This window comes from Harpia harpyja, chromosome 8 (assembly GCF_026419915.1).
Source record: "Harpia harpyja isolate bHarHar1 chromosome 8, bHarHar1 primary haplotype, whole genome shotgun sequence".
In the NCBI taxonomy this organism is placed as follows: Eukaryota; Metazoa; Chordata; class Aves; order Accipitriformes; family Accipitridae; genus Harpia; species Harpia harpyja.
Window position 1 is genome coordinate 2,711,482 of NC_068947.1, and position 13,089 is coordinate 2,724,570.

At 43.4% G+C, this 13,089-nt stretch overlaps 1 long non-coding RNA gene across 1 annotated transcript; it reads right to left on the reverse strand.

The window, feature by feature from the left end:
- Positions 1-514: 514 nt before the first annotated feature.
- LOC128144747 (uncharacterized) lies at positions 515-10,004 on the reverse strand. Its single transcript, XR_008236183.1, has 3 exons — positions 9,895-10,004; positions 3,158-3,269; positions 515-648 (listed from the first exon to the last, which is right to left on the reverse strand). It is a non-coding gene; the product is annotated as an uncharacterized LOC128144747 (long non-coding RNA).
- Positions 10,005-13,089: the final 3,085 nt, after the last annotated feature.

Sequence of the window (13,089 nt, forward strand, 5' to 3'; positions counted from 1 at the left end):
TGCTGTAAGGATTTCCACCTGTGGTGACACTGAGTTGGGTTGGTGCAGACCATGCACTTCACTGTGCTGATGGTGGCCAGACCAATCACCCATCTGTGATGTGGCTTATAATGTTTAATGTCTGGCTTTCTCTGCCTCGCAGCTCCAATTTCTCCTCCAACCAGGCCAAGATCAGCCTTTCACACGTAGTTGGAGGTGACCTTCCTCCCGTGGGCAGGAGAGGTCTCCGGGATGGCCTGCGACATGCGGGAGGCTCAAGAGCTCCTCGCATCTTAGGGCTCTTTCTGCAGCAGGTCTGGAGGGACTTTTGGCTTGAGGGTACGAAACCTGCCCGCAGACTTCAACAGGCTTGCGGTGGGGAAAGTGTTCAGGGAAGTATCACGGTGTACTTTCTCTGATCTTCCTCTCTCACTGACTATCTGCTCCTGGACGAAAGACGGGATACCTGTTTAGGTGGTCTCTGGTCTGACACAGTATGGCTTCGCTTACGTTAGGTAGGAGTACTGGCTATAATCTGATATCCAGAATTCAGAACAAGAATGAGGCAACATCAGTTTCCCTAGATCCCTTTTTTCCTTCTTTTTTTGATATTCCAAGGAGTGCAAATAACTCCCTATTTTTAAGAAGTCAATAAAGATTGTCATGTCCCTGCAAGTAAATGAATGACATTTAGACTTTCCACTGTACAAGTTTGAATATCTGATTGATTTTATGCTGCAGAATTTAGTTCAGGCAAGCAGTACCACTAAAGTCACATGCATCAAAACAAGACGGACTTTCATTTGAGATGTCCCGAAAAACAGAGTGAAACCGTATGTCTAAACTCTTCAAGTACACTTGGATTGCTCGACCTCATGGGAAACACTCTGAGAGCTACCTGTATCACCCAGGGAAGTGCAGCACAGAGTGAGGCTATGCTTCCATCTGTGTGGCCTCCTCTTTGCTATACACTTCTATAGGAATGATAAAAATTATCTCAGGAATGAAAGAACAGATTAAAAACTGGGGCCAAGATGTTCTCGGAACAAGAGCGTTGATAGCAGAGCAGCAGCTAGCAAAGTTTACAAACTGTGCCATCAGAAAAAAGCAGCGCAGAGATTTTTCCATTAGCAAACTTCCTGGGGAAATAAGGTGGGCAGCAGCTGAGGAATTTGTTCAGACCTCAGGCACATCTGAACAAAACTGGTCCCAGCTGTACCAGTGACTCCAGAAGGCCACAGAGAACTACAGCTTCCATGCCAGTACCCAACTGCAGGTCCCACTCATCCCGGAGAAGGAGTGCCCAAGAGATTTCTGCCCCCCAAATGCTAAACCGAAATCCCACATTTGCTAACTGCAAAGAAGGAACTGGACTGGACCCCAGCTCGTAGTAAACACATGCTTAAATCCCTGTGAAGCAACCGCAGGTAATCCATTGGGAAGGAACCAACCTACTCAGGGAACACCTTCATTGCTTGTTGGAGAGTAACTTTGAAATGTGGATTTGAATTATCATTCTGTTAGATGTCAGTGTGATTTAAAAGCAAAAAAATAAAAAGCAAAACAACTTATTATTACAAATTCTAATTAGACTAGAAATTGATAGACAATTTATTAACTTGTAGAGCCCAAATTCTGTTCTTCAGCATTCTCACAATGACAGCCCAGCTACTTTCCTTAGCTGACTAGTCTACAGTTAAATCTCGCCATCTGATTTAATTCTGAATTTTCAGATTAATTTTATCTTTTCTTACCAATGTTCTGTCATTTGACTGGACTTTCTCACCCTGCTTATTAAGGAGAGAGTTTGATTTGAGTTTTAAATTATTACAGCAGTCTTCCCTGGGACTATAATAATTCCCTGGGCTGATAAACAATGCTATGCAATTTCTGTAATCTTTTTTTTAGATACTAGCCAAAGCAATAACAATTTTATCTGAAGAGCACAAAAATGTTTGAGGTGACCAACAAAGACAAAACATATCTTATTAACTTAAATATTCTACAAAGTCAACACAGTAAGAGTGGGTTGACTGAAAAACACATCAGTCAATAAAGCAACAATCATCATTTCAAATCACTCAGGGAAAAATATGTTTATCTGTGGCTGCTTTTAAGAGTAGAAATTAATTTAGCCAAATTTCAGAGGGGAATAAATGACCTTTTGCCAGAGCCGCCATAGCAAAATCGTAATTACTTTCTGACTTCTAGCATGATGGCAAAACCCAGAATCCCACATGGCATGTGAGTGCAGAGTCCCATCAAACAGAGATCAAGGACAGGGTCTTGTGTACAACCAATGCGAGTCCCTTTTGGAGCTATATATATTTATAACTACTCTGATTGGGGCAAAAAAAGAAAACAGAGCAGGAGGAATGTGCTAGCTCAATCCCCCGATAAGGTGTGCTGCTGCATTTTGTGTGAATTGCAAGCGGCAGGTCAGTTTTACCAAACAAGAAGGGAGTCACAAGCGTTACACCTCAGGAAAGCACTGGTTATTATTGCCAGATCAATACCTGATAAATAAGAGTGTATCCCACACAGACCACCTATCTTAAATCAGCCCTGCCAAACTACGCCTGTTGAAGCAGAGCTAAAAATTACATTGAAATTTTTCATGCGGCTTGCACTTCAGAGCGAATCCATTCAACCCGAGGAGACATAAAGCAGGAGCGGATCCTCTTAGAGAAACTGCTCTTATCTAGCAGCAGCATTCCTGCTTCGCCAGGGCTGAGGACATTTTTAATGCATCTAACCAGCAGTGTCACTCAGGCGTCCCTTCCCACAGAACTGAGCCCTAATTTGACGAGTATGCGGAGCACAACACGCAGAAGCGAATCACGACAGCTTTGTACCCTGTGCCCCGCTCACCTCCCCAGACACCTCCGCTTCTGCTTTCGGTGACTAGTTTCCAAACTTTTCTGACAAATGAGTCACTACCCACCCGCCCGTGTTTCTGCCGGCAGAAAAAAAAAGCCTTGTGCAACTTCCATCGGGCCGAGAGAGAGCAACACAGCTGTGGAAACGGCTACGGCCGGCATCTTGCACATCGGAAAAGGCAACTTTTAAGTATTTTTCCTGAACGTTTGAAGGAACTGTCTCCTAAATACCACCTTTCCTTCAAACCTCTGAGTTTACCTAGGTAGCACCTCACCCTGCCTGACCCCGGTTTTCCCACCTGCATTCCCTTCCCCGATTTGTTTCCTCTATTATCAATGTGCTTCTGCTTAGTCTCATTTAAAAATTAATTTTCATGTCAGTTCATTAAAGTATCTTGATCTAAACTTGTTCTGTTGAAAAAGAAGTAAATGGCATTGAGCATATTTGCAATTTCTTGTGCAAAGTATAATCTGAACTGAAACACACCTCTAAGGATTTCAAAGCTGCTGCAGCTCCTTGTCATATCACACTGATAGTAAACCTACCAGCTAATTAAAGATTTTACCTGCTTCGAAAATGTGCGCCCTTTTTTTTGGCTCTGTTTTCTCAGACACAAAGTTCTGATTTTTTTAGTAGCACCTGATTTTTTTCTGGAAGACATCTCCTCCATACACATTCTGGAAACAGCAGCAATAATTTCTGACCTATTATGGGCAAATCAGCAGTAGTAAATGATCTTCAAAGCACTTCTGCGGATGGTGCAAAATGTATATAAGCTGCTACAGCCAGTTATTGACAAAATTATCTACCTTCTGGTGCCATTACACAGAACAGCCTAATATGCATAATTACAGTAATTATGCGGAGTACAGCACAAACAAAAACAAAATTATATGCTGCTTCACACTGGCGCTCTTTCAGCCAAATTCATTTTCACATTTACAGTATTACAAATATGGACAACATTATTAATGAAGAATTTGAACATAATTATGAGTACCGACTCCACATTAAATTGGTGTTTTCCATCTTCAGTAAGTTGTAGGTAGCTGCTGTGATGTCATTTTGACGGTACACTAAACCACCTAAAGTCTAACAACCTGTAAGACTATCTCTGCTTTTCTTTCAACAGTATCACTCAAAGTTAAATATTACAGCATCTGTAACTACCTGCTGCCTTCAAGCTAACAGTCCCTGCTTTACATAGCACAAGGAGCTGATAGGAATTACCAGACAAGTAATCTTGACTTTGGGACCAAATGGGTCCAAAATCACATCTTCAGGTAATTCTGAAAAGAAACATCCTTTCTGTTTTAGAATTTAAAATATACTTCTTAATTTCCCCCATAAAAAAGGAAAAAGTCTAAAGAAAATATTTTAAGCACTATTACTTCCTTTCATTTCAATTATTTTTAAGCAAAATGAAACCTTGGAGCCCAAGCTCTGACACTTCCCACACCACAGTCACAACCTGCAGAGCACAGCTGTTTCCAGAACGTACATCCCACTATACCCTCTGATAAAATTTCAAGCGACTGTTATTTTAAGCATGGGGTTATATAAAAGGAGAACCCCTGTTGGGACACAAGACTGCTCCGACTTTGGGGCTGCCACTTTGGCCAGTGGTTTGCTGGGAGCTATACTGGACTTTTTCCTCCTGCCAGCCCCAGCAGCCAGGCAAGGACAACAGGGAGCCAAGGTTTGCTGGCAAGTATTTTAGGGGACAGTGTTGAAGGTACCTGCGAAAGGCTCATCAGGCACCAGCGATAAGACACGGCTGTGGCTGAAAGAGTATCCAGAACCTGTCTAGAGAAGTGATCAGTGATTATAGCACTGGTGTGTGATTGTAAGCAGTGAGTTATTGCCAGCACAGGATATCTGCACTTGGAAACTCAGGAGCTGGAAGAGGAAGAGGAGCTTAAAGCCTCCAAGGGAAGAAGCTTGATACCAGCAGCAATTGTGGAAGTCTTTTTCACCTAACTATTTGGACACCAGCTCTTTCACAAGGGGTTTCATCTATTCAGGCTTTTCATACTTGGGAGTAGGAAGGGGGAGAAAGAAGGATCGTTGCAAGCAAGCCGCTGAGGAAAGCAAAACCCTGAATAATTTGTTGAAGGACTAAATTAGTAGAACATTTTTCCACATTGACACGTGTTAATGATGTCCTCCTTCAGCTCAGAGCGGATTCCTGGCAGACATTAAAACCAAGACCCCCAGGAAATGGAGAGCAAGGGAGAGTTAGCAAAGATTGCAAATGGGAGAGGAAATCCGTGAAGCCCCGCCGTGGGTCAGCAGGGACAGGGTGATGTTCAGACTTGCCCGGACTGATCAAGCATGGGAGAGGAGACCTTGACACCAAGAGCCAGACTCCTTCAGCCACTGACCTGTCCTGAAGGTGCCCAGGTCTCAAGAACCGTGTGAGCAGAAAAGCACTGTTTCTTTCCAGACATTCCTTTAGTCAGCTTTGGTTCTCATTTTAAGAGTGAAAGCTAAAATGTTCACATTTCTTAAGGAAACAAGGCTCTTGGTGTCTGCGTCCGTGCCTGTTTGTCTTTTGTTTGAGTGTCTTCCCTAACCTTTCGTGAGCCCGTTGGCCAATTTTGTTCTAGTAAGACAAGCCAGAAGAAGTCTTAAAGTCATTAAGTTCCTACAAGCTTCCAGAAAATAGGGTGTGGGTGGAAGAGAAAGACCTCATTAATGCTGCCTGTGAGGGAAAGGCTGTGGAACAGACTCCCACCTCTTTAGAAACCAGATTGCACACAAGAGAGAGAAAACAAGCCGTTATGAATATCTCAAGTGTGGGAAAAACTTCACTGAGCACTCTCACCTTAGTAGTCTGCAGAGGACCCAGGCAGAAAGCTCAAAACCACAGGAATCCAAACTTTCCTTTTTCATATGTCTTGACATTTCGTCTTACCATTTGGGATAATTCGATCTTTTTTAGTTTCAGGACCTGAAATGAGAAGGGGACCAGATGTGTTTGTCCTTGGGGTCTAAGTGTGCACATCTGTGAGTCCACACAAGCTTCATGCAGGAAGGAAACACGCCTCAAATAACACATTAAATTACTTGTGTATTTTTAACTGTCCTGAGAGTGGGGAATTGCCATTTGTAGCTGCTGATAGTTGATGACCATTGATAAAATGGATGGAGCCCTCGTTGTTGAGTAGACTATATTATACAGGCAGGGCAGCAGCCTACGGGAAAGGAAAGGAAGCTTTTGGTTACCATAAAACTAAGATGAAAGCTTTATAATAGGAGTTGTGGTTGTGGTTCACATACTAGATAAATATTCTGCTTCTGTGCGGAGATGTTATCCAGCTGAATAGATCAGCTTTGACTCTGATAAAATTATCTATTTAATCAAATTTAGAATCAAATAGCAGCCAATTTCTTATGAACTTCTTCACAGTGAATATGGTTTTGATTTTTTTTTGTATGTTAGCATGTTGCATTCTGTGTGGTCTCTGACTGGATCTCCACCAGATGCAGGGACTCAGGCCTTCACTTTCCTTGGCTGAAAATCTTCCACAATTACCCTAAAGTTCAAGCCTCAATTCTCACACTCCTACAGCACTCTGACTACATAAAGGTCTCCAAGTTGTCACTTAGGAACTATGGCAACTGCTTGAAGACAATGACCGAAAGCAGCTTTTCGAACATTTACTTTTTTTTATCTTACATTTCTTATAATCTTAATTTCTAGAGAAGCAAAATATAAAAGGATTTTAAGTAGGGCAGGTGATATTTTAATTTAATTTCTTTAATCAAAAGATTTTCAAAAAGTCTCCCTTTCAAAAGAAAAATGTCCACTGCAAATACTTGAAAAGTAAAATGCATTACATAGAACATTTTCAGCTTCTGTCTCAGAGTCATGATATTTAATTTCCGTATCTGATTTATTTTATGGGAGTGTTCTGTCCATTTTACTTTATCCCGTGATATTGTTGGAATGAATTAATTTTAAGCTTACATCAAACCACATCCCTAATAGGTTCGTTTATCCTTTTGGCCACACTGCCGGGGCTCCAGAGCACGGTGCCAAAACTGCTGCGTCAGCACATCCAAGCCAGCGCGACACCTCTGCTCCCAAAAAACAATGCGGCCACAACAGCACAGCCCTGTACCTCAGCCAGGTGAGGCAAAACACGACGCTCACACTACCGTAACAGTTCCCTGTCTGTGGCAAATGTGACATTCACTGGCTCGGGCATTTCTGCACTTGCAGAACAGAACAGGCAGGTGTTTCCCGTGGGGGAAAAATACCCAACGCCAAACTATCTGTGATGGGATTAGATGGAAATTAGCTATCTACTGGCCCCTGTAGGCACTTCAGTCTAATACTGAGACCTCAAAAACTAAAGAGTGAGGGTCTCACTCACACACTCACTGTCTAGTGCTACGCACCTGTCTATAGGCACCCGTATTTTCAGCCTTAAAGCTCCTCCGGTGCCTAAAGTTCAGTCCTTGAGCATGCCCACAGAGTGCTGAGCAGACAGGGACTACCTCAAACTCGGATTTACAAACCCCAGCATTTGTCCTTTCACATGCCTCACTGCTTCTGCCGTTTGCAGGCGGTACTACCAGGGCCACTTGAGGATAAATCAGCCCACAGGAATTAGGGACACGACAGAAGCTGAGTACGCTCCAGGGCAAAGGATGATCGCACAAGCACTCCAGTGGGAAGCCACCATCCTGCTTTAGGTCCAAGACAGGACGGATTAGCCTGAGCTTCTTCGCCCCGCACCAAGTGGACAGTGACAGTCGGGTGACGCACCACCGAGAGACAGTCACTGGATTTCATGTTGGTCAAGAAGGAATTTTCCTAATGAGCACTGATGAAGAGGGGCTGGAAAGGTTTTGCTGCCTCCCGTGTGACATCTAGAGCACAAGTCTGATGAGGAGCGGCTGAGGGAACTGGGGTTGTTCAGTCTGGAGAAAAGGAGGCTGAGGGGAGACCTTATCGGTCCCTACAACTACCTGAAAGGAGGTTGTAGCGAGGTGGGTGCTGGTCTCTGCTATTGAGTAACTAGTGATAGGACTAGAGGAAATGGCCTCAAGTTGCACCAGGGGAGGTTTAGATTGGATATTAGGAACAATTTCTTCACCAAAAGGGTTGTCAGGCATTGGAACAGGCTGTCCAGGGAAGTGGTGGTGTCACCATCCCCGGGGGTATTTAAAAGCCGTGTAGACATGGCACTTAGGGACATGGTTTAGTGGTGGACTTGGCAGTGTTAGGCTTACAGTTAGACTCGATGATCTAAAAGGTCCTTTCTATCCTAAACGATTCTATGATCTTAAAAGATAAGGCAAGCTGGCATTAGTATTTACAAAACTCTGTCAGAAATGAAGATTGCTCTGAGTGCAAGTCACTTATGGCCAAAGGCCAATCTTTCACAGTTTGCATGGGTGGCAGGTTGATAAATCTGGAACCACGGACATCCCCAGGAGGAAAGTTGTCTGAAAGCTGCATGGGACTTTGTTTTTTCAGGAGAAGGGCAAAAAGCTAAGGACCTCAAGGAGCCCAGTTTGATTCAATAGAGATAAACCCTTTTTGGAGTCATCTTCAACTATCCCTACAGGACACCTCGGCTCTGTTCTCTGCTCCTGTTCCCATGAGAAGGTCCTACCCACTGCGTAAAAATATATTCCGGGTTCACAAAGTCGTAGGTTGGTTGAGGTTGGAAGGAAGATCATCCAGTCCAACCCTGTGCTCAGAGTAGGGCCAGCAAGAGACAGTTGCTCAGGGCTGTGTCCAGTCAGGTTTTGAATATCTCCAAGGATGGAGACTCCACAACCTCTCTGGGAAACCTGTGCTGGTGTTGGATCATCCTCACAGTAAAATAAAAAAAATTTAAAAAAAAAAAAAATTATTCTTATGTTTAAATAGAATTTCCCGTATTTCAGTTTGTGCCTCTCACCCTGTCACTGGGCACCAGTGAGAAGAGTCTGGCTCCATCTTTTTTATGTTCCCCATCAGGTATTTAGACACATTGATGAGGTCCACCCCAAGCCTTCTCTTCTTTATGCTAAGCACACCCAGCTGTCAGCCTCTCCTCGTACGTCAGATGCTCCAGCCCCTTAATCATCTTCATGGCCCTTCACTGGACTCTCTCCAGTATGTCCGTGTCTCTCTTGTACTGGGGAGCCCAGAACTGGACCCAGCACTCCAGCTGTGTCTCACCAGTGCTGAGTAGAGGGGAAGGATCACCTCCCTCGACCTGCTGGCAATACTTTCCCTAATGACACCCAGGGCACCATCCACCTTCTTTGCCGCAAGGGCACATTGCTGGCTCATGGTCAACTTGGTGTCCACTGGGACCCCTACGTCCTTTACTACAAACCTGCTTTCCAGCCAGCATGTCCTGGTGTCTGAGGTTGTTCCTCCCCAGGGGCAGGACTTGGCCTTTCCCTTTGCTGAATTTCATGAGGCTCCTGTCAGCTCATTTCTCCAACCTGTTGAGGTCCCTCTGAATGGCAGCGCAACCATCTAGTGTATCAACCGCTGCTCCCAAATTTTGTAGTGTCTGCAAACCACCTACACTTGGATACAGACGGCCCCTTCTTGAAGCAGTTCCAATTTTACCAGTCAATCACCTGAAAGCACTGAAAAATCTCTCTCTGGGTAGAATATCAGTATTTACCTGTCTTTTAGCAGAAAGGCATGAGTTTTGCCTAGGGCCACTTTTCCCTATAAAGTTCAACATTAAAAGAAGTGGTGCTACTATAAAACCTATATCAACAGATTTAATAAAAGATACCAACTCTCCCTAAAACATCACATCTCTTATTAGACCAAAATGGTGGCTACTAGTACCACTGCTATTGCTACTAAAAATTTCAATCGTCTTATCTGGGCTTTAAGAGTAGGTTTTCCAGATTTTTTAACAGTAGTTAAAAAACCCTGCCTCTTACCTCTGCATACTTGAACAGATTGCCTCATATATTCTGTCAAACTATTAATAATCACATTTATTACCTGAATATTTAAGCCTTCATTTGAGAGATCCATACAGAGAGTAAGGAGGTACACACTGTTGGATGGGTACATTGCTGAACTGTCTACTTCTTCCATTAATCAAGGCACCAAAGGAAAGATCTCCACCAATACAGCTACTCCAGTTCTCACCAGGCAACGGTTTCCCTTTAACATCTGAAAAGCATTTCTTACTTAACAATGCCAGATAACTAAATAATCAGAGAAACACATGTGGAGAATCAGAGAAGTATATGCCTGTGAAGATTGTTCAGTCCCAGGCACAAGTGTGAGAATGGTTTTTCCTCCTCCAATTAGTATTGAAGCTAATTTCCTCCTTAACTCTTTATCTCACTGCTCATTTGAATTCGTCAGAAGCATTCGTTTTGACTCTAAGAAAAGCTGCATTTCAAATACTTGCACCTTTGCTGATGTTCGGATTAGATCTCCTCGTGAAGCAAAGCATTCCCCAGGACAGCTCTGCTTAGCAGGACGCGGGGCTCGGTATTTGTGTGAATCAATCCAGACCATTTCAGGGTCACTTTTAGCAAAGGAAAGCCTGCCTGTTAAGACCAGATAAGAGTGAGGTCATTGATTTATTTTTTCCTCATTATCGGGCAAGGTTTCAGTTGAAGCCTGAACTCATTATCTCTGTGGAAATACAAACATAAGTTGGTCCCTTGAAGCAAGTTAATTTAGTCTGAAAACAGTTAGGGAGTTACCTTCTGAATTCAATTAGCTAATAACTCCTGATGGGTAAAGGTCACAGAAGATCGTGCTGGTTTAAGTTAAATGCAATTCCAGGTGATATCAGAGCAGCACTTTTCCCCTTCCTACTGAATCATGGCTGCAGCGTCTGGCTGCCATCTCCAAATTCTCCATCAGTAAAAGAGACAAATTTATGCCAGAAGGGAACACCTTCAGGGATGAGAACAGCAGCAGTACATTTGAGCCACAGGTGCTTCAAAGTCTTCCCCTTCAGGAGGGAAATGGGCAGGTGAAGACCTTGCCCCTTCCAACCACACTGAATAAAGCCCCTCTACTCACCTACGTTAATCAGAATAATGTGTACCTTAAAATCCAAATCCCTCTCTGCAGCAAGGTTGCAGCTAAATGCAGGATCCGTTTTCTGTTTCCAGATGTAAAGACGTTTCCTACAAGGACTCGTGCCATAGGAGAGCCTGTGTTTCTGCAGAAGCTATGACACTTCTGGATCGCTCATGGGCCACCAGCCGCAGAGGCTGTTTCAGGCTGGGCTGGGAAAACATTTCCAGCTTAACGGCCAAGTTAGAAAATAACACTATGATAGAAACACTGAGAGGCTTGATCACAGTGCAGTAACTGTTGGTATCACTATAATGGAGGGGAAGTAAAGGGTGCAAGGGCAGCACATTGTAATTGTTCTCTCAAGGAAACACGGGGCTCTGAACCACCCTGGGTAATCACAAGCTACAAGCAGCTCCCTCTTAGAGAAACGATTTTTCATGTTACAATGTGAAAGCAAATTTCTTGCTAGTATTACCTCAGGTCATTAGCTGGATTGTAATTCTTGTGTTTTTCCAAACTGATTTCCACCATAATTTGATTTTCAGCACCTGATTAAATTTACCCTACCCGAAGAAACAGACATTCAATTCAACTCCAGCTTGACATCATCCTCATACCAAAATACAGTTCTCATGGTTGCACTTTTAGCTCTCGAGTAATTTTGTCACTGTTTTACAGTGGCATTCTCTAACCCATGACAACATACTGGCTTGCTCCTGCACATCTGTGTTATACACAAGCTCAGAAAGCAGAACAATAAACTGTACAATGCAAAAGGTAGAGCAGTAACTCTTCAGAGAACTACAAAACATCCAATTACAGGATGAGGAAAGCCATGTATCATGCATTACTCAACACACTTTACCTTTCCCAAGTGACTCTCTTCATCCCACCAAGATGCACCACGGGATAACATGCAAGGTGCAGCACCGGTATTTGTTTTACTTCCTCATCCCACAAGGAATGGAATTCGATACCCAAAAGCATGGGTGTCATTTTGGTTCGTTACAGTAGTCCTCAGGGCGCTCTGCTCCTCAGGTGGCTGGATCAGTGCGACCTTCTGGATACTTTCTCTTCTGAGACTCCGAATGGACATCCAGGCTAGGTCTAAATTCTTTAAGTTGAGATCAAGCCTCAGGACCCTGTGGGTGTCTGGGTTATTTTAAGTGCCTTTCTCCCAGACTGATTCCTCATAAAAACATTATGCAGAAGAATTGTATCGGATGAGATCAAAGGTCCATTTAGTCCAGTATCCCGCCACTGACAGAAAGACAGCAGCAGATACCAAGGGAAATAATTTTAAAAAGCAGTAACCACACAGGCATTTTCTCTACTCTCTCCTCCCCGCATCCAGCAGCCTGCCACACAGGCAATTCCTCAGGCAGGAATGTCATCTTGCTGCCTAATAGCCCCTGATGGTTTTTTTTCCCATTAATTCGTTTGATCGGTTTTGAGCCCATCTAACCTCTTGACACCCGGCAGATACTGTGAGACTGGTTCCAGTTTAATCAAACACCGCAAGGACCAAGTTGTTTGCTGTTGTTTGCTTAAGCCACTACCTGGTAATTCCAACTGATGTCCCTTGTTCTTGTTCCGGGAGAAACGCAAATAATCATTTGCTACTTATTTTCTCCATGCCACTCATGATTTTAAACACCGCTATCACATGCCTTTCTACCTTCTCTTTTCCCGTCTAAGAGTCTATTTAATCAATCTCAATTCAGAATCCGTTCTCTATTTCTGAAAACACTTGTCAGGTTTCTCTGTCCCTTTCGGGCTCTGCTATACCTTTTCTCAGATGGGGAGACCAGAACGGTGTGCACTAATCAAGAGGTGAATGCACAGCAAAATGATTATTTTGTTTTCTGTGTCTTCCCTAGCAATTTCTGACAATCTATTTGCTTTTTTGAGCACTGCTCTGACCTCAGCCAACATTTCTTAAAATTACTGACAGCCGCTCTGAGCTCTCTTCCCTGAGTGGTAAGAGGTAGTTTAAAACCCATCTTCAGCATTGTACAGTCGGGTTTATTTTTTCCCATGTGCATTATTTTGTGCTTATTGGCACCAAATGCGGGCTGCAATTCTACTTCAACACCACTCGGTATCGTGAGATTCTTCCACATTTTTAAAAGTAGATTTTTACTTTTCCTATCCTGCATAACCCATTTAAAAAAAAAAATCCAGCACATCACTATTTAGCATGTTTT